We start from the raw sequence: 26,415 nt of genomic DNA, 5'->3' as shown, positions 1-26,415 counted from the left end.
AGTGGCTTGACCTTTATTAGTGAGCCTGGTTACCCCCTCTCGGAACCACAGACTTAGAAATCGCCAGCTCATATACAGTGCATAAAATATATTTATCTATATACCCTTATACACTATTTTAATAAAAAATATCACAAAATTCTTCTAAGTCCCTCGGGAAGAGTGAAAGACGCGCACGTTCATTTTCAGAGCTCCTAGACCTTCCTATAAGAAGTTAGCCAAAAAGTAGCTTCGAAAAACGCTTAGGTTAAGTTTCAGAGTTGCTTCTAATGTACCAAAGCTGTACTGAGACATAATTTCACTCTCACAACATTATGGCTGGTTGGAGACAGTCCGAACCACAAGTACCGGGTCCATGGTTCTGGGCGTATACTGGGGGGACGGGGACGACTCCCATTAACCCCTGACTATACCGGGTATACGCTTATCACAATGCCTTTCTGGTCTGTGCTGAAGCAGGGCATTCTGGCAGCCAAGTGGCTTGACCTTTTTGTTAGTGAGCCTGGTTACCCCCTCTCGGAACCACAGACTTAGAAATCGCCAGCTCATATACAGTGCATAAAATATATTTATATATATACCCTTATACACCATTTTAATAAAAAATATCACAAAATTCTTCTAAGTCCCTCGGGAAGAGTGAAAGACGCGCACGTTCATTTTCAGAGCTCCTAGACCTTCCTATAAGAAGTTAGCCAAAAAGTAGGTTCGAAAAACGCTTAGGTTAAGTTTCAGAGTTGCTTCTAATGTACCAAAGCTGTACTGAGACATAATTTCACTCTCACAACATTATGGCTGGTTGGAGACAGTCCGAACCACAAGTACCGGGTCCATGGTTCTGGGCGTATACTGGGGGGACGGGGACGACTGCCATTAACCCCTGACTATACCGGGGATACGCTTATCACAATGCCTTTCTGGTCTGTGCTGAAGCAGGGCATTCTGGCAGCCAAGTGGCTTGACCTTTATTAGTGAGCCTGGTTACCCCCTCTCGGAACCACAGACTTAGAAATCGCCAGCTCATATACAGTGCATAAAATATATTTATATATATACCCTTATACACCATTTTAATAAAAAATATCACAAAATTCTTCTAAGTCCCTCGGGAAGAGTGAAAGACGCGCACGTTCATTTTCAGAGCTCCTAGACCTTCCTATAAGAAGTTAGCCAAAAAGTAGGTTCGAAAAACGCTTAGGTTAAGTTTCAGAGTTGCTTCTAATGTACCAAAGCTGTACTGAGACATAATTTCACTCTCACAACATTATGGCTGGTTGGAGACAGTCCGAACCACAAGTACCGGGTCCATGGTTCTGGGCGTATACTGGGGGGACGGGGACGACTGCCATTAACCCCTGACTATACCGGGGATACGCTTATCACAATGCCTTTCTGGTCTGTGCTGAAGCAGGGCATTCTGGCAGCCAAGTGGCTTGACCTTTATTAGTGAGCCTGGTTACCCCCTCTCGGAACCACAGACTTAGAAATCGCCAGCTCATATACAGTGCATAAAATATATTTATCTATATACCCTTATACACTATTTTAATAAAAAATATCACAAAATTCTTCTAAGTCCCTCGGGAAGAGTGAAAGACGCGCACGTTCATTTTCAGAGCTCCTAGACCTTCCTATAAGAAGTTAGCCAAAAAGTAGCTTCTAAAAGCGCTTAGGTTAAGTTTCAGAGTTGCTTCTAATGTACCAAAGCTGTACTGAGACATAATTTCACTCTCACAACATTATGGCTGGTTGGAGACAGTCCGAAACACAAGTACCGGGTCCATGGTTCTGGCCGTATACTGGGGGGACGGGGACGACTCCCATTAACCCCTGACTATACCGGGTATACGCTTATCACAATGCCTTTCTGGTCTGTGCTGAAGCAGGGCATTCTGGCAGCCAAGTGGCTTGACCTTTATTAATGAGCCTGGTTACCCCCTCTCGGAACCACAGACTTAGAAATCGCCAGCTCATATACAGTGCATAAAATATATTTATATATATACCCTTATACACCATTTTAATAAAAAATATCACACAATTCTTCTAAGTCCCTCGGGAAGAGTGAAAGACGCGCACGTTCATTTTAAGAGCTCCTAGACCTTCCTATAAGAAGTTAGCCAAAAAGTAGCTTCGAAAAACGCTTAGGTTAAGTTTCAGAGTTGCTTCTAATGTACCAAAGCTGGACTTAGACATAATTTTACTCTCACAACATTATGGCTGGTTGGAGACAGTCCGAACCACAAGTACCGGGTCCATGGTTCTGGGCGTATACTGAGGGGACGGGGACGACTCCCATTAACCCCTGACTATACCGGGGATACGCTTATCACAATGCCTTTCTGGTCTGTGCTGAAGCAGGGCATTCTGGCAGCCAAGTGGCTTGACCTTTATTAGTGAGCCTGGTTACCCCCTCTCGGAACCACAGACTTAGAAATCGCCAGCTCATATACAGTGCATAAAATATATTTATATATATACCCTTATACACCATTTTAATAAAAAATATCACAAAATTCTTCTAAGTCCCTCGGGAAGAGTGAAAGACGCGCACGTTCATTTTCAGAGCTCCTAGACCTTCCTATAAGAAGTTAGCCAAAAAGTAGGTTCGAAAAACGCTTAGGTTAAGTTTCAGAGTTGCTTCTAATGTACCAAAGCTGTACTGAGACATAATTTCACTCTCACAACATTATGGCTGGTTGGAGACAGTCCGAACCACAAGTACCGGGTCCATGGTTCTGGGCGTATACTGGGGGGACGGGGACGACTGCCATTAACCCCTGACTATACCGGGGATACGCTTATCACAATGCCTTTCTGGTCTGTGCTGAAGCAGGGCATTCTGGCAGCCAAGTGGCTTGACCTTTATTAGTGAGCCTGGTTACCCCCTCTCGGAACCACAGACTTAGAAATCGCCAGCTCATATACAGTGCATAAAATATATTTATCTATATACCCTTATACACTATTTTAATAAAAAATATCACAAAATTCTTCTAAGTCCCTCGGGAAGAGTGAAAGACGCGCACGTTCATTTTCAGAGCTCCTAGACCTTCCTATAAGAAGTTAGCCAAAAAGTAGCTTCGAAAAACGCTTAGGTTAAGTTTCAGAGTTGCTTCTAATGTACCAAAGCTGGACTTAGACATAATTTTACTCTCACAACATTATGGCTGGTTGGAGACAGTCCGAACCACAAGTACCGGGTCCATGGTTCTGGGCGTATACTGAGGGGACGGGGACGACTCCCATTAACCCCTGACTATACCGGGGATACGCTTATCACAATGCCTTTCTGGTCTGTGCTGAAGCAGGGCATTCTGGCAGCCAAGTGGCTTGACCTTTATTAGTGAGCCTGGTTACCCCCTCTCGGAACCACAGACTTAGAAATCGCCAGCTCATATACAGTGCATAAAATATATTTATCTATATACCCTTATACACTATTTTAATAAAAAATATCACAAAATTCTTCTAAGTCCCTCGGGAAGAGTGAAAGACGCGCACGTTCATTTTCAGAGCTCCTAGACCTTCCTATAAGAAGTTAGCCAAAAAGTAGCTTCGAAAAACGCTTAGGTTAAGTTTCAGAGTTGCTTCTAATGTACCAAAGCTGTACTGAGACATAATTTCACTCTCACAACATTATGGCTGGTTGGAGACAGTCCGAACCACAAGTACCGGGTCCATGGTTCTGGGCGTATACTGGGGGGACGGGGACGACTCCCATTAACCCCTGACTATACCGGGTATACGCTTATCACAATGCCTTTCTGGTCTGTGCTGAAGCAGGGCATTCTGGCAGCCAAGTGGCTTGACCTTTTTGTTAGTGAGCCTGGTTACCCCCTCTCGGAACCACAGACTTAGAAATCGCCAGCTCATATACAGTGCATAAAATATATTTATATATATACCCTTATACACCATTTTAATAAAAAATATCACAAAATTCTTCTAAGTCCCTCGGGAAGAGTGAAAGACGCGCACGTTCATTTTCAGAGCTCCTAGACCTTCCTATAAGAAGTTAGCCAAAAAGTAGGTTCGAAAAACGCTTAGGTTAAGTTTCAGAGTTGCTTCTAATGTACCAAAGCTGTACTGAGACATAATTTCACTCTCACAACATTATGGCTGGTTGGAGACAGTCCGAACCACAAGTACCGGGTCCATGGTTCTGGGCGTATACTGGGGGGACGGGGACGACTGCCATTAACCCCTGACTATACCGGGGATACGCTTATCACAATGCCTTTCTGGTCTGTGCTGAAGCAGGGCATTCTGGCAGCCAAGTGGCTTGACCTTTATTAGTGAGCCTGGTTACCCCCTCTCGGAACCACAGACTTAGAAATCGCCAGCTCATATACAGTGCATAAAATATATTTATCTATATACCCTTATACACTATTTTAATAAAAAATATCACAAAATTCTTCTAAGTCCCTCGGGAAGAGTGAAAGACGCGCACGTTCATTTTCAGAGCTCCTAGACCTTCCTATAAGAAGTTAGCCAAAAAGTAGCTTCGAAAAACGCTTAGGTTAAGTTTCAGAGTTGCTTCTAATGTACCAAAGCTGTACTGAGACATAATTTCACTCTCACAACATTATGGCTGGTTGGAGACAGTCCGAACCACAAGTACCGGGTCCATGGTTCTGGGCGTATACTGGGGGGACGGGGACGACTCCCATTAACCCCTGACTATACCGGGTATACGCTTATCACAATGCCTTTCTGGTCTGTGCTGAAGCAGGGCATTCTGGCAGCCAAGTGGCTTGACCTTTTTGTTAGTGAGCCTGGTTACCCCCTCTCGGAACCACAGACTTAGAAATCGCCAGCTCATATACAGTGCATAAAATATATTTATATATATACCCTTATACACCATTTTAATAAAAAATATCACAAAATTCTTCTAAGTCCCTCGGGAAGAGTGAAAGACGCGCACGTTCATTTTCAGAGCTCCTAGACCTTCCTATAAGAAGTTAGCCAAAAAGTAGGTTCGAAAAACGCTTAGGTTAAGTTTCAGAGTTGCTTCTAATGTACCAAAGCTGTACTGAGACATAATTTCACTCTCACAACATTATGGCTGGTTGGAGACAGTCCGAACCACAAGTACCGGGTCCATGGTTCTGGGCGTATACTGGGGGGACGGGGACGACTGCCATTAACCCCTGACTATACCGGGGATACGCTTATCACAATGCCTTTCTGGTCTGTGCTGAAGCAGGGCATTCTGGCAGCCAAGTGGCTTGACCTTTATTAGTGAGCCTGGTTACCCCCTCTCGGAACCACAGACTTAGAAATCGCCAGCTCATATACAGTGCATAAAATATATTTATCTATATACCCTTATACACTATTTTAATAAAAAATATCACAAAATTCTTCTAAGTCCCTCGGGAAGAGTGAAAGACGCGCACGTTCATTTTCAGAGCTCCTAGACCTTCCTATAAGAAGTTAGCCAAAAAGTAGCTTCTAAAAGCGCTTAGGTTAAGTTTCAGAGTTGCTTCTAATGTACCAAAGCTGTACTGAGACATAATTTCACTCTCACAACATTATGGCTGGTTGGAGACAGTCCGAAACACAAGTACCGGGTCCATGGTTCTGGCCGTATACTGGGGGGACGGGGACGACTCCCATTAACCCCTGACTATACCGGGTATACGCTTATCACAATGCCTTTCTGGTCTGTGCTGAAGCAGGGCATTCTGGCAGCCAAGTGGCTTGACCTTTATTAATGAGCCTGGTTACCCCCTCTCGGAACCACAGACTTAGAAATCGCCAGCTCATATACAGTGCATAAAATATATTTATATATATACCCTTATACACCATTTTAATAAAAAATATCACACAATTCTTCTAAGTCCCTCGGGAAGAGTGAAAGACGCGCACGTTCATTTTAAGAGCTCCTAGACCTTCCTATAAGAAGTTAGCCAAAAAGTAGCTTCGAAAAACGCTTAGGTTAAGTTTCAGAGTTGCTTCTAATGTACCAAAGCTGGACTTAGACATAATTTTACTCTCACAACATTATGGCTGGTTGGAGACAGTCCGAACCACAAGTACCGGGTCCATGGTTCTGGGCGTATACTGAGGGGACGGGGACGACTCCCATTAACCCCTGACTATACCGGGGATACGCTTATCACAATGCCTTTCTGGTCTGTGCTGAAGCAGGGCATTCTGGCAGCCAAGTGGCTTGACCTTTATTAGTGAGCCTGGTTACCCCCTCTCGGAACCACAGACTTAGAAATCGCCAGCTCATATACAGTGCATAAAATGTATTTATATATATATACCCTTATACACCATTTTAATAAAAAATATCACAAAATTCTTCTAAGTCCCTCGGGAAGAGTGAAAGACGCGCACGTTCATTTTCAGAGCTCCTAGACCTTCCTATAAGAAGTTAGCCAAAAAGTAGGTTCGAAAAACGCTTAGGTTAAGTTTCAGAGTTGCTTCTAATGTACCAAAGCTGGACTTAGACATAATTTCACTCTCACAACATTATGGCTGGTTGGAGACAGTCCGAACCACAAGTACCGGGTCCATGGTTCTGGGCGTATACTGGGGGGACGGGGACGACTGCCATTAACCCCTGACTATACCGGGGATACGCTTATCACAATGCCTTTCTGGTCTGTGCTGAAGCAGGGCATTCTGGCAGCCAAGTGGCTTGACCTTTATTAGTGAGCCTGGTTACCCCCTCTCGGAACCACAGACTTAGAAATCGCCAGCTCATATACAGTGCATAAAATATATTTATCTATATACCCTTATACACTATTTTAATAAAAAATATCACAAAATTCTTCTAAGTCCCTCGGGAAGAGTGAAAGACGCGCACGTTCATTTTAAGAGCTCCTAGACCTTCCTATAAGAAGTTAGCCAAAAAGTAGCTTCGAAAAACGCTTAGGTTAAGTTTCAGAGTTGCTTCTAATGTACCAAAGCTGGACTTAGACATAATTTTACTCTCACAACATTATGGCTGGTTGGAGACAGTCCGAACCACAAGTACCGGGTCCATGGTTCTGGGCGTATACTGAGGGGACGGGGACGACTCCCATTAACCCCTGACTATACCGGGGATACGCTTATCACAATGCCTTTCTGGTCTGTGCTGAAGCAGGGCATTCTGGCAGCCAAGTGGCTTGACCTTTATTAGTGAGCCTGGTTACCCCCTCTCGGAACCACAGACTTAGAAATCGCCAGCTCATATACAGTGCATAAAATATATTTATCTATATACCCTTATACACTATTTTAATAAAAAATATCACAAAATTCTTCTAAGTCCCTCGGGAAGAGTGAAAGACGCGCACGTTCATTTTCAGAGCTCCTAGACCTTCCTATAAGAAGTTAGCCAAAAAGTAGCTTCGAAAAACGCTTAGGTTAAGTTTCAGAGTTGCTTCTAATGTACCAAAGCTGTACTGAGACATAATTTCACTCTCACAACATTATGGCTGGTTGGAGACAGTCCGAACCACAAGTACCGGGTCCATGGTTCTGGGCGTATACTGGGGGGACGGGGACGACTCCCATTAACCCCTGACTATACCGGGTATACGCTTATCACAATGCCTTTCTGGTCTGTGCTGAAGCAGGGCATTCTGGCAGCCAAGTGGCTTGACCTTTTTGTTAGTGAGCCTGGTTACCCCCTCTCGGAACCACAGACTTAGAAATCGCCAGCTCATATACAGTGCATAAAATATATTTATATATATACCCTTATACACCATTTTAATAAAAAATATCACAAAATTCTTCTAAGTCCCTCGGGAAGAGTGAAAGACGCGCACGTTCATTTTCAGAGCTCCTAGACCTTCCTATAAGAAGTTAGCCAAAAAGTAGGTTCGAAAAACGCTTAGGTTAAGTTTCAGAGTTGCTTCTAATGTACCAAAGCTGTACTGAGACATAATTTCACTCTCACAACATTATGGCTGGTTGGAGACAGTCCGAACCACAAGTACCGGGTCCATGGTTCTGGGCGTATACTGGGGGGACGGGGACGACTGCCATTAACCCCTGACTATACCGGGGATACGCTTATCACAATGCCTTTCTGGTCTGTGCTGAAGCAGGGCATTCTGGCAGCCAAGTGGCTTGACCTTTATTAGTGAGCCTGGTTACCCCCTCTCGGAACCACAGACTTAGAAATCGCCAGCTCATATACAGTGCATAAAATATATTTATCTATATACCCTTATACACTATTTTAATAAAAAATATCACAAAATTCTTCTAAGTCCCTCGGGAAGAGTGAAAGACGCGCACGTTCATTTTCAGAGCTCCTAGACCTTCCTATAAGAAGTTAGCCAAAAAGTAGCTTCTAAAAGCGCTTAGGTTAAGTTTCAGAGTTGCTTCTAATGTACCAAAGCTGGACTTAGACATAATTTTACTCTCACAACATTATGGCTGGTTGGAGACAGTCCGAACCACAAGTACCGGGTCCATGGTTCTGGGCGTATACTGGGGGGACGGGGACGACTCCCATTAACCCCTGACTATACCGGGGATACGCTTATCACAATGCCTTTCTGGTCTGTGCTGAAGCAGGGCATTCTGGCAGCCAAGTGGCTTGACCTTTATTAGTGAGCCTGGTTACCCCCTCTCGGAACCACAGACTTAGAAATCGCCAGCTCATATACAGTGCATAAAATGTATTTATATATATATACCCTTATACACCATTTTAATAAAAAATATCACAAAATTCTTCTAAGACCCTCGGGAAGAGTGAAAGACGCGCACGTTCATTTTCAGAGCTCCTAGACCTTCCTATAAGAAGTTAGCCAAAAAGTAGCTTCGAAAAACGCTTAGGTTAAGTTTCAGAGTTGCTTCTAATGTACCAAAGCTGGACTTAGACATAATTTTACTCTCACAACATTATGGCTGGTTGGAGACAGTCCGAACCACAAGTACCGGGTCCATGGTTCTGGGCGTATACTGGGGGGACGGGGACGACTCCCATTAACCCCTGACTATACCGGGGATACGCTTATCACAATGCCTTTCTGGTCTGTGCTGAAGCAGGGCATTCTGGCAGCCAAGTGGCTTGACCTTTATTAGTGAGCCTGGTTACCCCCTCTCGGAACCACAGACTTAGAAATCGCCAGCTCATATACAGTGCATAAAATATATTTATCTATATACCCTTATACACTATTTTAATAAAAAATATCACAAAATTCTTCTAAGTCCCTCGGGAAGAGTGAAAGACGCGCACGTTCATTTTCAGAGCTCCTAGACCTTCCTATAAGAAGTTAGCCAAAAAGTAGCTTCGAAAAACGCTTAGGTTAAGTTTCAGAGTTGCTTCTAATGTACCAAAGCTGTACTGAGACATAATTTCACTCTCACAACATTATGGCTGGTTGGAGACAGTCCGAACCACAAGTACCGGGTCCATGGTTCTGGGCGTATACTGGGGGGACGGGACGACTCCCATTAACCCCTGACTATACCGGGTATACGCTTATCACAATGCCTTTCTGGTCTGTGCTGAAGCAGGGCATTCTGGCAGCCAAGTGGCTTGACCTTTTTGTTAGTGAGCCTGGTTACCCCCTCTCGGAACCACAGACTTAGAAATCGCCAGCTCATATACAGTGCATAAAATATATTTATATATATACCCTTATACACCATTTTAATAAAAAATATCACAAAATTCTTCTAAGTCCCTCGGGAAGAGTGAAAGACGCGCACGTTCATTTTCAGAGCTCCTAGACCTTCCTATAAGAAGTTAGCCAAAAAGTAGGTTCGAAAAACGCTTAGGTTAAGTTTCAGAGTTGCTTCTAATGTACCAAAGCTGTACTGAGACATAATTTCACTCTCACAACATTATGGCTGGTTGGAGACAGTCCGAACCACAAGTACCGGGTCCATGGTTCTGGGCGTATACTGGGGGGACGGGGACGACTGCCATTAACCCCTGACTATACCGGGGATACGCTTATCACAATGCCTTTCTGGTCTGTGCTGAAGCAGGGCATTCTGGCAGCCAAGTGGCTTGACCTTTATTAGTGAGCCTGGTTACCCCCTCTCGGAACCACAGACTTAGAAATCGCCAGCTCATATACAGTGCATAAAATATATTTATCTATATACCCTTATACACTATTTTAATAAAAAATATCACAAAATTCTTCTAAGTCCCTCGGGAAGAGTGAAAGACGCGCACGTTCATTTTCAGAGCTCCTAGACCTTCCTATAAGAAGTTAGCCAAAAAGTAGCTTCTAAAAGCGCTTAGGTTAAGTTTCAGAGTTGCTTCTAATGTACCAAAGCTGTACTGAGACATAATTTCACTCTCACAACATTATGGCTGGTTGGAGACAGTCCGAAACACAAGTACCGGGTCCATGGTTCTGGCCGTATACTGGGGGGACGGGGACGACTCCCATTAACCCCTGACTATACCGGGTATACGCTTATCACAATGCCTTTCTGGTCTGTGCTGAAGTAGGGCATTCTGGCAGCCAAGTGGCTTGACCTTTATTAATGAGCCTGGTTACCCCCTCTCGGAACCACAGACTTAGAAATCGCCAGCTCATATACAGTGCATAAAATATATTTATATATATACCCTTATACACCATTTTAATAAAAAATATCACACAATTCTTCTAAGTCCCTCGGGAAGAGTGAAAGACGCGCACGTTCATTTTAAGAGCTCCTAGACCTTCCTATAAGAAGTTAGCCAAAAAGTAGCTTCGAAAAACGCTTAGGTTAAGTTTCAGAGTTGCTTCTAATGTACCAAAGCTGGACTTAGACATAATTTTACTCTCACAACATTATGGCTGGTTGGAGACAGTCCGAACCACAAGTACCGGGTCCATGGTTCTGGGCGTATACTGAGGGGACGGGGACGACTCCCATTAACCCCTGACTATACCGGGGATACGCTTATCACAATGCCTTTCTGGTCTGTGCTGAAGCAGGGCATTCTGGCAGCCAAGTGGCTTGACCTTTATTAGTGAGCCTGGTTACCCCCTCTCGGAACCACAGACTTAGAAATCGCCAGCTCATATACAGTGCATAAAATGTATTTATATATATATATACCCTTATACACCATTTTAATAAAAAATATCACAAAATTCTTCTAAGTCCCTCGGGAAGAGTGAAAGACGCGCACGTTCATTTTCAGAGCTCCTAGACCTTCCTATAAGAAGTTAGCCAAAAAGTAGGTTCGAAAAACGCTTAGGTTAAGTTTCAGAGTTGCTTCTAATGTACCAAAGCTGGACTTAGACATAATTTCACTCTCACAACATTATGGCTGGTTGGAGACAGTCCGAACCACAAGTACCGGGTCCATGGTTCTGGGCGTATACTGGGGGGACGGGGACGACTGCCATTAACCCCTGACTATACCGGGGATACGCTTATCACAATGCCTTTCTGGTCTGTGCTGAAGCAGGGCATTCTGGCAGCCAAGTGGCTTGACCTTTATTAGTGAGCCTGGTTACCCCCTCTCGGAACCACAGACTTAGAAATCGCCAGCTCATATACAGTGCATAAAATATATTTATCTATATACCCTTATACACTATTTTAATAAAAAATATCACAAAATTCTTCTAAGTCCCTCGGGAAGAGTGAAAGACGCGCACGTTCATTTTCAGAGCTCCTAGACCTTCTTATAAGAAGTTAGCCAAAAAGTAGCTTCGAAAAACGATTAGGTTAAGTTTCAGAGTTGCTTCTAATGTACCAAAGCTGGACTTAGACATAATTTCACTCTCACAACATTATGGCTGGTTGGAGAGAGTCCGAACCACAAGTACCGGGTCCATGGTTCTGGGCGTATACTGGGGGGACGGGGACGACTCCCATTAACCCCTGACTATACCGGGGATACGCTTATCACAATGCCTTTCTGGTCTGTGCTGAAGCAGGGCATTCTGGCAGCCAAGTGGCTTGACCTTTATTAGTGAGCCTGGTTACCCCCTCTCGGAACCACAGACTTAGAAATCGCCAGCTCATATACAGTGCATAAAATATATTTATCTATATACCCTTATACACTATTTTAATAAAAAATATCACAAAATTCTTCTAAGTCCCTCGGGAAGAGTGAAAGACGCGCACGTTCATTTTCAGAGCTCCTAGACCTTCCTATAAGAAGTTAGCCAAAAAGTAGCTTCGAAAAACGCTTAGGTTAAGTTTCAGAGTTGCTTCTAATGTACCAAAGCTGGACTTAGACATAATTTCACTCTCACAACATTATGGCTGGTTGGAGAGAGTCCGAACCACAAGTACCGGGTCCATGGTTCTGGGCGTATACTGGGGGGACGGGGACGACTCCCATTAACCCCTGACTATACCGGGGATACGCTTATCACAATGCCTTTCTGGTCTGTGCTGAAGCAGGGCATTCTGGCAGCCAAGTGGCTTGACCTTTATTAGTGAGCCTGGTTACCCCCTCTCGGAACCACAGACTTAGAAATCGCCAGCTCATATACAGTGCATAAAATATATTTATCTATATACCCTTATACACTATTTTAATAAAAAATATCACAAAATTCTTCTAAGTCCCTCGGGAAGAGTGAAAGACGCGCACGTTCATTTTCAGAGCTCCTAGACCTTCCTATAAGAAGTTAGCCAAAAAGTAGCTTCGAAAAACGCTTAGGTTAAGTTTCAAAGTTGCTTCTAATGTACCAAAGCTGGACTTAGACATAATTTCACTCTCACAACATTATGGCTGGTTGGAGACAGTCCGAACCACAAGTACCGGGTCCATGGTTCTGGGCGTATACTGGGGGGACGGGGACGACTCCCATTAACCCCTGACTATACCGGGGATACGCTTATCACAATGCCTTTCTGGTCTGTGCTGAAGCAGGGCATTCTGGCAGCCAAGTGGCTTGACCTTAATTAGTGAGCCTGGTTACCCCCTCTCGGAACCACAGACTTAGAAATCGCCAGCTCATATACAGTGCATAAAATATATTTATATATATACCCTTATACACCATTTTAATAAAAAAAAACACAAAATTCTTCTAAGTCCCTCGGGAAGAGTGAAAGACGCGCACGTTCATTTTCAGAGCTCCTAGACCTTCCTATAAGAAGTTAGCCAAAAAGTAGCTTCGAAAAACGCTTAGTTTAAGTTTCAGAGTTGCTTCTAATGTACCGAAGCTGGACTTAGACATAATTTCACTCTCACAACATTATGGCTGGTTGGAGACAGTCCGAACCACAAGTACCGGGTCCATGGTTCTGGGCGTATACTGGGGGGACGGGGACGACTCCCATTAACCCCTGACTATACCGGGGATACGCTTATTACAATGCCTTTCCGGTCTGTGCTGAAGCAAGGCATTCTGGCAGCCAAGTGGCTTGACCTTTATTAGTGAGCCTGGTTACCCCCTCTCGGAACAACAGACTTAGAAATCGCCAGCTCATATACAGTGCATAAAATATATTTATATATATACCCTTATACACCATTTTAATAAAAAATATCACAAAATTCTTCTAAGTCCCTCGGGAAGAGTGAAAGACGCGCACGTTCATTTTCAGAGCTCCTAAACCTTCCTATAAGAAGTTAGCCAAAAAGTAGCTTCGAAAAACGCTTAGGTTAAGTTTCAGAGTTGCTTCTAATGTACCAAAGCTGGACTTAGACATAATTTCACTCTCACAACATTATGGCTGGTTGGAGACAGTCCGAACCACAAGTACCGGGTCCATGGTTCTGGGCGTATACTGGGGGGACGGGGACGACTCCCATTAACCCCTGACTATACCGGGGATACGCTTATCACAATGCCTTTCTGGTCTGTGCTGAAGCAGGGCATTCTGGCAGCCAAGTGGCTTGACCTTTATTAGTGAGCCTGGTTACCCCCTCTCGGAACCACAGACTTAGAAATCGCCAGCTCATATACAGTGCATAAAATATATTTATCTATATACCCTTATACACTATTTTAATAAAAAATATCACAAAATTCTTCTAAGTCCCTCGGGAAGAGTGAAAGACGCGCACGTTCATTTTCAGAGCTCCTAGACCTTCCTATAAGAAGTTAGCCAAAAAGTAGCTTCGAAAAACGCTTAGGTTAAGTTTCAGAGTTGCTTCTAATGTACCAAAGCTGGACTTAGACATAATTTCACTCTCACAACATTATGGCTGGTTGGAGACAGTCCGAACCACAAGTACCGGGTCCATGGTTCTGGGCGTATACTGGGGGGACGGGGACGACTCCCATTAACCCCTGACTATACCGGGGATACGCTTATCACAATGCCTTTCTGGTCTGTGCTGAAGCAGGGCATTCTGGCAGCCAAGTGGCTTGACCTTTATTAGTGAGCCTGGTTACCCCCTCTCGGATCAACAGACTTAGAAATCGCCAGCTCATATACAGTGCATAAAATATATTTATATATATACCCTTATACTGTACACCATTTTAATAAAAAATATCACAAAATTCTTCTAAGTCCCTCGGGAAGAGTGAAAGACGCGCACGTTCATTTTCAGAGCTCCTAGACCTTCCTATAAGAAGTTAGCCAAAAAGTAGCTTCGAAAAACGCTTAGGTTAAGTTTCAGAGTTGCTTCTAATGTACCAAAGCTGGACTTAGACATAATTTCACTCTCACAACATTATGGCTGGTTGGAGAGAGTCCGAACCACAAGTACCGGGTCCATGGTTCTGGGCGTATACTGGGGGGACGGGGACGACTCCCATTAACCCCTGACTATACCGGGGATACGCTTATCACAATGCCTTTCTGGTCTGTGCTGAAGCAGGGCATTCTGGCAGCCAAGTGGCTTGACCTTTATTAGTGAGCCTGGTTACCCCCTCTCGGAACCACAGACTTAGAAATCGCCAGCTCATATACAGTGCATAAAATATATTTATCTATATACCCTTATACACTATTTTAATAAAAAATATCACAAAATTCTTCTAAGTCCCTCGGGAAGAGTGAAAGACGCGCACGTTCATTTTCAGAGCTCCTAGACCTTCCTATAAGAAGTTAGCCAAAAAGTAGCTTCGAAAAACGCTTAGGTTAAGTTTCAGAGTTGCTTCTAATGTACCAAAGCTGGACTTAGACATAATTTCACTCTCACAACATTATGGCTGGTTGGAGACATTCCGAACCACAAGTACCGGGTCCATGGTTCTGGGCGTATACTGGGGGGACGGGGACGACTGCCATTAACCCCTGACTATACCGGGGATACGCTTATCACAATGCCTTTCTGGTCTGTGCTGAAGCAGGGCATTGTGGCAGCCAAGTGGCTTGACCTTTATTAGTGAGCCTGGTTACCCCCTCTCGGAACCACAGACTTAGAAATCGCCAGCTCATATACAGTGCATAAAATATATTTATCTATATACCCTTATACACTATTTTAATAAAAAATATCACAAAATTCTTCTAAGTCCCTCGGGAAGAGTGAAAGACGCGCACGTTCATTTTCAGAGCTCCTAGACCTTCCTATAAGAAGTTAGCCAAAAAGTAGCTTCGAAAAACGCTTAGGTTAAGTTTCAGAGTTGCTTCTAATGTACCAAAGCTGGACTTAGACATAATTTCACTCTCACAACATTATGGCTGGTTGGAGAGAGTCCGAACCACAAGTACCGGGTCCATGGTTCTGGGCGTATACTGGGGGGACGGGGACGACTCCCATTAACCCCTGACTATACCGGGGATACGCTTATCACAATGCCTTTCTGGTCTGTGCTGAAGCAGGGCATTCTGGCAGCCAAGTGGCTTGACCTTTATTAGTGAGCCTGGTTACCCCCTCTCGGAACCACAGACTTAGAAATCGCCAGCTCATATACAGTGCATAAAATATATTTATCTATATACCCTTATACACTATTTTAATAAAAAATATCACAAAATTCTTCTAAGTCCCTCGGGAAGAGTGAAAGACGCGCACGTTCATTTTCAGAGCTCTTAGACCTTCCTATAAGAAGTTAGCCAAAAAGTAGCTTCGAAAAACGCTTAGTTTAAGTTTCAGAGTTGCTTCTAATGTACCGAAGCTGGACTTAGACATAATTTCACTCTCACAACATTATGGCTGGTTGGAGACAGTCCGAACCACAAGTACCGGGTCCATGGTTCTGGGCGTATACTGGGGGGACGGGGACGACTCCCATTAACCCCTGACTATACCGGGGATACGCTTATTACAATGCCTTTCCGGTCTGTGCTGAAGCAGGGCATTCTGGCAGCCAAGTGGCTTGACCTTTATTAGTGAGCCTGGTTACCCCCTCTCGGAACAACAGACTTAGAAATCGCCAGCTCATATACAGTGCATAAAATATATTTATATATATACCCTTATACACCATTTTAATAAAAAATATCACAAAATTCTTCTAAGTCCCTCGGGAAGAGTGAAAGACGCGCACGTTCATTTTCAGAGCTCCTAGACCTTCCTATAAGAAGTTAGCCAAAAAGTAGCTTCGAAAAACGCTTAGGTTAAGTTTCAGAGTTGCTTCTAATGTACCAAAGCTGGACTTAGACATAATTTCACTCTCACAACATTATGGCTGGTTGGAGACATTCCGAACCACAAGTACCGGGTCCATGGTTCTGGGCGTATACTGGGGGGACGGGGACGACTGCCATTAACCCCTGACTATACCGGGGATACGCTTATCACAATGCCTTTCTGGTCTGTGCTGAAGCAGGGCATTGTGGCAGCCAAGTGGCTTGACCTTTATTAGTGAGCCTGGTTACCCCCTCTCGGAACCACAGACTTAGAAATCGCCAGCTCATATACAGTGCATAAAATATATTTATCTATATACCCTTATACACTATTTTAATAAAAAATATCACAAAATTCTTCTAAGTCCCTCGGGAAGAGTGAAAGACGCGCACGTTCATTTTCAGAGCTCCTAGACCTTCCTATAAGAAGTTAGCCAAAAAGTAGCTTCGAAAAACGCTTAGGTTAAGTTTCAGAGTTGCTTCTAATGTACCAAAGCTGGACTTAGACATAATTTCACTCTCACAACATTATGGCTGGTTGGAGAGAGTCCGAACCACAAGTACCGGGTCCATGGTTCTGGGCGTATACTGGGGGGACGGGGACGACTCCCATTAACCCCTGACTATACCTGGGATACGCTTATCACAATGCCTTTCTGGTCTGTGCTGAAGCAGGGCATTCTGGCAGCCAAGTGGCTTGACCTTTATTAGTGAGCCTGGTTACCCCCTCTCGGAACCACAGACTTAGAAATCGCCAGCTCATATACAGTGCATAAAATATATTTATCTATATACCCTTATACACTATTTTAATAAAAAATATCACAAAATTCTTCTAAGTCCCTCGGGAAGAGTGAAAGACGCGCACGTTCATTTTCAGAGCTCTTAGACCTTCCTATAAGAAGTTAGCCAAAAAGTAGCTTCGAAAAACGCTTAGTTTAAGTTTCAGAGTTGCTTCTAATGTACCGAAGCTGGACTTAGACATAATTTCACTCTCACAACATTATGGCTGGTTGGAGACAGTCCGAACCACAAGTACCGGGTCCATGGTTCTGGGCGTATACTGGGGGGACGGGGACGACTCCCATTAACCCCTGACTATACCGGGGATACGCTTATTACAATGCCTTTCCGGTCTGTGCTGAAGCAGGGCATTCTGGCAGCCAAGTGGCTTGACCTTTATTAGTGAGCCTGGTTACCCCCTCTCGGAACAACAGACTTAGAAATCGCCAGCTCATATACAGTGCATAAAATATATTTATATATATACCCTTATACACCATTTTAATAAAAAATATCACAAAATTCTTCTAAGTCCCTCGGGAAGAGTGAAAGACGCGCACGTTCATTTTCAGAGCTCCTAGACCTTCCTATAAGAAGTTAGCCAAAAAGTAGCTTCGAAAAACGCTTAGGTGAAGTTTCAGAGTTGCTTCTAATGTACCAAAGCTGGACTTAGACATAATTTCACTCTCACAACATTATGGCTGGTTGGAGACAGTTCGAACCACAAGTACCGGGTCCATGGTTCTGGGCGTAAACTGGGGGGACCGGGACGACTCCCATTAACCCCTGACTATACCGGGGATACGCTTATCACAATGCCTTTCTGGTCTGTGCTGAAGCAGGGCATTCTGGCAGCCAAGTGGCTTGACCTTTATTAGTGAGCCTGGTTACCCCCTCTCGGAACCACAGACTTAGAAATCGCCAGCTCATATACAGTGCATAAAATATATTTATATATATATACCCTTATACACCATTTTAATAAAAAATATCACAAAATTCTTCTAAGTCCCTCGGGAAGAGTGAAAGACGCGCACGTTCATTTTCAGAGCTCCTAGACCTTCCTATAAGAAGTTAGCCAAAAAGTAGCTTCGAAAAACGCTTAGGTTAAGTTTCAGAGTTGCTTCTAATGTACCAAAGCTGGACTTAGACATAATTTCACTCTCACAACATTATGGCTGGTTGGAGAGAGTCCGAACCACAAGTACCGGGTCCATGGTTCTGGGCGTATACTGGGGGGACGGGGACGACTCCCATTAACCCCTGACTATACCGGGGATACGCTTATCACAATGCCTTTCTGGTCTGTGCTGAAGCAGGGCATTCTGGCAGCCAAGTGGCTTGACCTTTATTAGTGAGCCTGGTTACCCCCTCTCGGAACCACAGACTTAGAAATCGCCAGCTCATATACAGTGCATAAAATATATTTATCTATATACCCTTATACACTATTTTAATAAAAAATATCACAAAATTCTTCTAAGTCCCTCGGGAAGAGTGAAAGACGCGCACGTTCATTTTCAGAGCTCCTAGACCTTCCTATAAGAAGTTAGCCAAAAAGTAGCTTCGAAAAACGCTTAGGTTAAGTTTCAAAGTTGCTTCTAATGTACCAAAGCTGGACTTAGACATAATTTCACTCTCACAACATTATGGCTGGTTGGAGACAGTCCGAACCACAAGTACCGGGTCCATGGTTCTGGGCGTATACTGGGGGGACGGGGACGACTCCCATTAACCCCTGACTATACCGGGGATACGCTTATCACAATGCCTTTCTGGTCTGTGCTGAAGCAGGGCATTCTGGCAGCCAAGTGGCTTGACCTTAATTAGTGAGCCTGGTTACCCCCTCTCGGAACCACAGACTTAGAAATCGCCAGCTCATATACAGTGCATAAAATATATTTATATATATACCCTTATACACCATTTTAATAAAAAAAAACACAAAATTCTTCTAAGTCCCTCGGGAAGAGTGAAAGACGCGCACGTTCATTTTCAGAGCTCCTAGACCTTCCTATAAGAAGTTAGCCAAAAAGTAGCTTCGAAAAACGCTTAGTTTAAGTTTCAGAGTTGCTTCTAATGTACCGAAGCTGGACTTAGACATAATTTCACTCTCACAACATTATGGCTGGTTGGAGACAGTCCGAACCACAAGTACCGGGTCCATGGTTCTGGGCGTATACTGGGGGGACGGGGACGACTCCCATTAACCCCTGACTATACCGGGGATACGCTTATTACAATGCCTTTCCGGTCTGTGCTGAAGCAAGGCATTCTGGCAGCCAAGTGGCTTGACCTTTATTAGTGAGCCTGGTTACCCCCTCTCGGAACAACAGACTTAGAAATCGCCAGCTCATATACAGTGCATAAAATATATTTATATATATACCCTTATACACCATTTTAATAAAAAATATCACAAAATTCTTCTAAGTCCCTCGGGAAGAGTGAAAGACGCGCACGTTCATTTTCAGAGCTCCTAAACCTTCCTATAAGAAGTTAGCCAAAAAGTAGCTTCGAAAAACGCTTAGGTTAAGTTTCAGAGTTGCTTCTAATGTACCAAAGCTGGACTTAGACATAATTTCACTCTCACAACATTATGGCTGGTTGGAGACAGTCCGAACCACAAGTACCGGGTCCATGGTTCTGGGCGTATACTGGGGGGACGGGGACGACTCCCATTAACCCCTGACTATACCGGGGATACGCTTATCACAATGCCTTTCTGGTCTGTGCTGAAGCAGGGCATTCTGGCAGCCAAGTGGCTTGACCTTTATTAGTGAGCCTGGTTACCCCCTCTCGGATCAACAGACTTAGAAATCGCCAGCTCATATACAGTGCATAAAATATATTTATATATATACCCTTATACACCATTTTAATAAAAAATATCACAAAATTCTTCTAAGTCCCTCGGGAAGAGTGAAAGACGCGCACGTTCATTTTCAGAGCTCCTAGACCTTCCTATAAGAAGTTAGCCAAAAAGTAGCTTCGAAAAACGCTTAGGTTAAGTTTCAGAGTTGCTTCTAATGTACCAAAGCTGGACTTAGACATAATTTCACTCTCACAACATTATGGCTGGTTGGAGAGAGTCCGAACCACAAGTACCGGGTCCATGGTTCTGGGCGTATACTGGGGGGACGGGGACGACTCCCATTAACCCCTGACTATACCGGGGATACGCTTATCACAATGCCTTTCTGGTCTGTGCTGAAGCAGGGCATTCTGGCAGCCAAGTGGCTTGACCTTTATTAGTGAGCCTGGTTACCCCCTCTCGGAACCACAGACTTAGAAATCGCCAGCTCATATACAGTGCATAAAATATATTTATCTATATACCCTTATACACTATTTTAATAAAAAATATCACAAAATTCTTCTAAGTCCCTCGGGAAGAGTGAAAGACGCGCACGTTCATTTTCAGAGCTCCTAGACCTTCCTATAAGAAGTTAGCCAAAAAGTAGCTTCGAAAAACGCTTAGGTTAAGTTTCAGAGTTGCTTCTAATGTACCAAAGCTGGACTTAGACATAATTTCACTCTCACAACATTATGGCTGGTTGGAGAGAGTCCGAACCACAAGTACCGGGTCCATGGTTCTGGGCGTATACTGGGGGGACGGGGACGACTCCCATTAACCCCTGACTATACCGGGGATACGCTTATTACAATGCCTTTCCGGTCTGTGCTGAAGCAGGGCATTCTGGCAGCCAAGTGGCTTGACCTTTATTAGTGAGCCTGGTTACCCCCTCTCGGAACAACAGACTTAGAAATCGCCAGCTCATATACAGTGCATAAAATATATTTATATATACTGTATACCCTTATACACCATTTTAATAAAAAATATCACAAAATTCTTCTAAGTCCCTCGGGAAGAGTGAAAGACGCGCACGTTCATTTTCAGAGCTCCTAGACCTTCCTATAAGAAGTTAGCCAAAAAGTAGCTTCGAAAAACGCTTAGGTGAAGTTTCAGAGTTGCTTCTAATGTACCAAAGCTGGACTTAGACATAATTTCACTCTCACAACATTATGGCTGGTTGGAGACAGTTCGAACCACAAGTACCGGGTCCATGGTTCTGGGCGTAAACTGGGGGGACCGGGACGACTCCCATTAACCCCTGACTATACCGGGGATACGCTTATCACAATGCCTTTCTGGTCTGTGCTGAAGCAGGGCATTCTGGCAGCCAAGTGGCTTGACCTTTATTAGTGAGCCTGGTTACCCCCTCTCGGAACCACAGACTTAGAAATCGCCAGCTCATATACAGTGCATAAAATATATTTATATATATATACCCTTATACACCATTTTAATAAAAAATATCACAAAATTCTTCTAAGTCCCTCGGGAAGAGTGAAAGACGCGCACGTTCATTTTCAGAGCTCCTAGACCTTCCCATAAGAAGTTAGCCAAAAAGTAGTTTCGAAAAACGCTTAGGTTAAGTTTCAGAGTTGCTTCTAATGTACCGAAGCTGGACTTAGACATAATTTCACTCTCACAACATTATGGCTGGTTGGAGACAGTCCGAACCACAAGTACCGGGTCCATGGTTCTGGGCGTATACTGGGGTTACGGGGACGACTCCCATTAACCCCTGACTATACCGGGGATACGCTTATCACAATGCCTTTCTGGTCTGTGCTGAAGCAGGGCATTCTGGCAGCCAAGTGGCTTGACCTTTATTAGTGAGCCTGGTTACCCCCTCTCGGAACAACAGACTTAGAAATCGCCAGCTCATATACAGTGCATAAAATATATTTATATATATACCCTTATACACCATTTTAATAAAAAATATCACAAAATTCTTCTAAGTCCCTCGAGAAGAGTGAAAGACGCGTACGTTCATTTTCAGAGCTCCTAGACCTTCCTATAAGAAGTTAGCCAAAAAGTAGCTTCGAAAAACGCTTAGGTTAAGTTTCAGAGTTGCTTCTAATGTACCGAAGCTGGACTTAGACATAATTTCACTCTCACAACATTATGGCTGGTTGGAGACAGTCCGAACCACAAGTACCGGGTCCATGGTTCTGGGCGTATACTGGGGGGACGGGGACGACTCCCATTAACCCCTGACTATACCGGGGATACGCTTATCACAATGCATTTCTGGTCTGTGCTGAAGCAGGGCATTCTGGCAGCCAAGTGGCTTGACCTTAATTAGTGAGCCTGATTACCCCCTCTCGGAACCACAGACTTAGAAATCGCCAGCTCATATACAGTGCATAAAATATATTTATATATATACCCTTATACACCATTTTAATAAAAAATATCACAAAATTCTTCTAAGTACCTCGGGAAGAGTGAAAGACGCGCACGTTCATTTTCAGAGCTCCTAGACCTTCTAATAAGAAGTTAGCCAAAAAGTAGCTTCGAAAAACGCTTAGGTGAAGTTTCAGAGTTGCTTCTAATGTACCAAAGCTGGACTTAGACATAATTTCACTCTCACAACATTATGGCTGGTTGGAGACAGTCCGAACCACAAGTACCGGGTCCATGGTTCTGGGCGTATACTGGGGGGACGGGGACGACTCCCATTAACCCCTGACTATACCGGGGATACGCTTATCACAATGCCTTTCTGGTCTGTGCTGAAGCAGGGCATTCTGGCATCCAAGTGGCTTGACCTTTATTAGTGAGCCTGGTTACCCCCTCTCGGAACAACAGACTTAGAAATCGCCAGCTCATATACAGTGCATAAAATATATTTATATATATACCCTTATACACCATGTTAATAAAAAATATCACAAAATTCTTCTAAGTCCCTCGGGAAGAGTGAAAGACGCGCACGTTCATTTTCAGAGCTCCTAGACCTTCCCATAAGAAGTTAGCCAAAAAGTAGCTTCGAAAAACGCTTAGGTGAAGTTTCAGAGTTGCTTCTAATGTACCAAAGCTGGACTTAGACATAATTTCACTCTCACAACATTATGGCTGGTTGGAGACAGTCCGAACCACAAGTACCGGGTCCATGGTTCTGGGCGTATACTGGGGGGACGGGGGGGACTCCCATTAACCCCTGACTATACCGGGGATACGCTTATCACAATGCATTTCTGGTCTGTGCTGAAGCAGGGCATTCTGGCAGCCAAGTGGCTTGACCTTAATTAGTGACCCTGATTACCCCCTCTCGGAACCACAGACTTAGAAATCGCCAGCTCATATACAGTGCATAAAATATATTTATATATATACCCTTATACACCATTTTAATAAAAAATATCACAAAATTCTTCTAAGTACCTCGGGAAGAGTGAAAGACGCGCACGTTCATTTTCAGAGCTCCTAGACCTTCTAATAAGAAGTTAGCCAAAAAGTAGCTTCGAAAAACGCTTAGGTGAAGTTTCAGAGTTGCTTCTAATGTACCAAAGCTGGACTTAGACTTAATTTCACTCTCACAACATTATGGCTGGTTGGAGACAGTCCGAACCACAAGTACCGGGTCCATGGTTCTGGGCGTATACTGGGGGGACGGGGACGACTCCCATTAACCCCTGACTATACCGGGGATACGCTTATCACAATGCCTTTCTGGTCTGTGCTGAAGCAGGGCATTCTGGCATCCAAGTGGCTTGACCTTTATTAGTGAGCCTGGTTACCCCCTCTCGGAACCACAGACTTAGAAATCGCCAGCTCATATACAGTGCATAAAATATATTTATATATATACCCTTATACACCATTTTAATAAAAAATATCACAAAATTCTTCTAAGTCCCTCGGGAAGAGTGAAAGACGCGCACGTTCATTTTCAGAGCTCCTAGACCTTCCTATAAGAAGTTAGCCAAAAAGTAGCTTCGAAAAACGCTTAGGTGAAGTTTCAGAGTTGCTTCTAATGTACCAAAGCTGGACTTAGACATAATTTCACTCTCACAACATTATGGCTGGTTGGAGACAGTCCGAACCACAAGTACCGGGTCCATGGTTCTGGGCGTATACTGGGGGGACGGGGACGACTCCCATTAACCCCTGACTATACCGGGGATACGCTTATCACAATGCCTTTCTGGTCTGTGCTGAAGCAGGGCATTCTGGCAGCCAAGTGGCTTGACCTTTATTAGGGAGCCTGGTTACCCCCTCTCGGAACAACAGACTTAGAAATCGCCAGCTCATATACAGTGCATAAAATATATTTATATATATACCCTTATACACCATTTTAATAAAAAATATCACAAAATTCTTCTAAGTCCCTCGGGAAGAGTGAAAGACGCGCACGTTCATTTTCAGAGCTCCTAGACCTTCCCATAAGAAGTTAGCCAAAAAGTAGCTTCGAAAAACGCTTAGGTGAAGTTTCAGAGTTGCTTCTAATGTACCAAAGCTGGACTTAGACATAATTTCACTCTCACAACATTATGGCTGGTTGGAGACAGTCCGAACCACAAGTACCGGGTCCATGGTTCTGGGCGTATACTGGGGGGACGGGGGGGACTCCCATTAACCCCTGACTATACCGGGGATACGCTTATCACAATGCCTTTCCTGTCTGTGCTGAAGCAGGGCATTCTGGCAGCCAAGTGGCTTGACCTTTATTAGTGAGCCTGGTTACCCCCTCTCGGAACCACAGACTTAGAAATCGCCAGCTCATATACAGTGCATAAAATATATTTATATATATACCCTTATACACCATTTTAATAAAAAATATCACAAAATTCTTCTAAGTCCCTCGGGAAGAGTGAAAGACGCGCACGTTCATTTTCAGAGCTCCTAGACCTTCCTATAAGAAGTTAGCCAAAAAGTAGCTTCGAAAAACGCTTAGGTGAAGTTTCAGAGTTGCTTCTAATGTACCAAAGCTGGACTTAGACATAATTTCACTCTCACAACATTATGGCTGGTTGGAGACAGTCCGAACCACAAGTACCGGGTCCATGGTTCTGGGCGTATACTGGGGGGACGGGGACGACTCCCATTAACCCCTGACTATACCGGGGATACGCTTATCACAATGCCTTTCTGGTCTGTGCTGAAGCAGGGCATTCTGGCAGCCAAGTGGCTTGACCTTTATTAGGGAGCCTGGTTACCCCCTCTCGGAACAACAGACTTAGAAATCGCCAGCTCATATACAGTGCATAAAATATATTTATATATATACCCTTATACACCATTTTAATAAAAAATATCACAAAATTCTTCTAAGTCCCTCGGGAAGAGTGAAAGACGCGCACGTTCATTTTCAGAGCTCCTAGACCTTCCTATAAGAAGTTAGCCAAAAAGTAGCTTCGAAAAACGCTTAGGTTAAGTTTCAGAGTTGCTTCTAATGTACCGAAGGTGGACTTAGACATAATTTCACTCTCACAACATTATGGCTGGTTGGAGACAGTCCGAACCACAAGTACCGGGTCCATGGTTCTGGGCGTATACTGGGGGGACGGGGGGGACTCCCATTAACCCCTGACTATACCGGGGATACGCTTATCACAATGCCTTTCTGGTCTGTGCTGAAGCAGGGCATTCTGGCAGCCAAGTGGCTTGACCTTAATTAGTGAGCCTGGTTACCCCCTCTCGGAACAACAGACTTAGAAATCGCCAGCTCATATACAGTGCATAAAATATATTTATATATATACCCTTATACACCATTTTAATAAAAAATATCACAAAATTCTTCTAAGTCCCTCGGGAAGAGTGAAAGACGCGCACGTTCATTTTCAGAGCTCCTAGACCTTCCTATAAGAAGTTAGCCAAAAAGTAGCTTCGAAAAACGCTTAGGTTAAGTTTCAGAGTTGCTTCTAATGTACCAAAGCTGGACTTAGACATAATTTCACTCTCACAACATTATGGCTGGTTGGAGACAGTCCGAACCACAAGTACCGGGTCCATGGTTCTGGGCGTATACTGGGGGGACGGGGACGACTCCCATTAACCCCTGACTATACCGGGGATACGCTTATCACAATGCCTTTCTGGTCTGTGCTGAAGCAGGGCATTCTGGCATCCAAGTGGCTTGACCTTTATTAGTGAGCCTGGTTACCCCCTCTCGGAACCACAGACTTAGAAATCGCCAGCTCATATACAGTGCATAAAATATATTTATATATATACCCTTATACACCATTTTAATAAAAAATATCACAAAATTCTTCTAAGTCCCTCGGGAAGAGTGAAAGACGCGCACGTTCATTTTCAGAGCTCCTAGACCTTCCTATAAGAAGTTAGCCAAAAAGTAGCTTCGAAAAACGCTTAGGTGAAGTTTCAGA

The sequence above is a fragment of the Ascaphus truei genome, chromosome 4, assembly GCF_040206685.1.
Source record: "Ascaphus truei isolate aAscTru1 chromosome 4, aAscTru1.hap1, whole genome shotgun sequence".
NCBI classification, from domain to species: Eukaryota; Metazoa; Chordata; class Amphibia; order Anura; family Ascaphidae; genus Ascaphus; species Ascaphus truei.
This window is presented reverse-complemented; position numbering follows the sequence as displayed.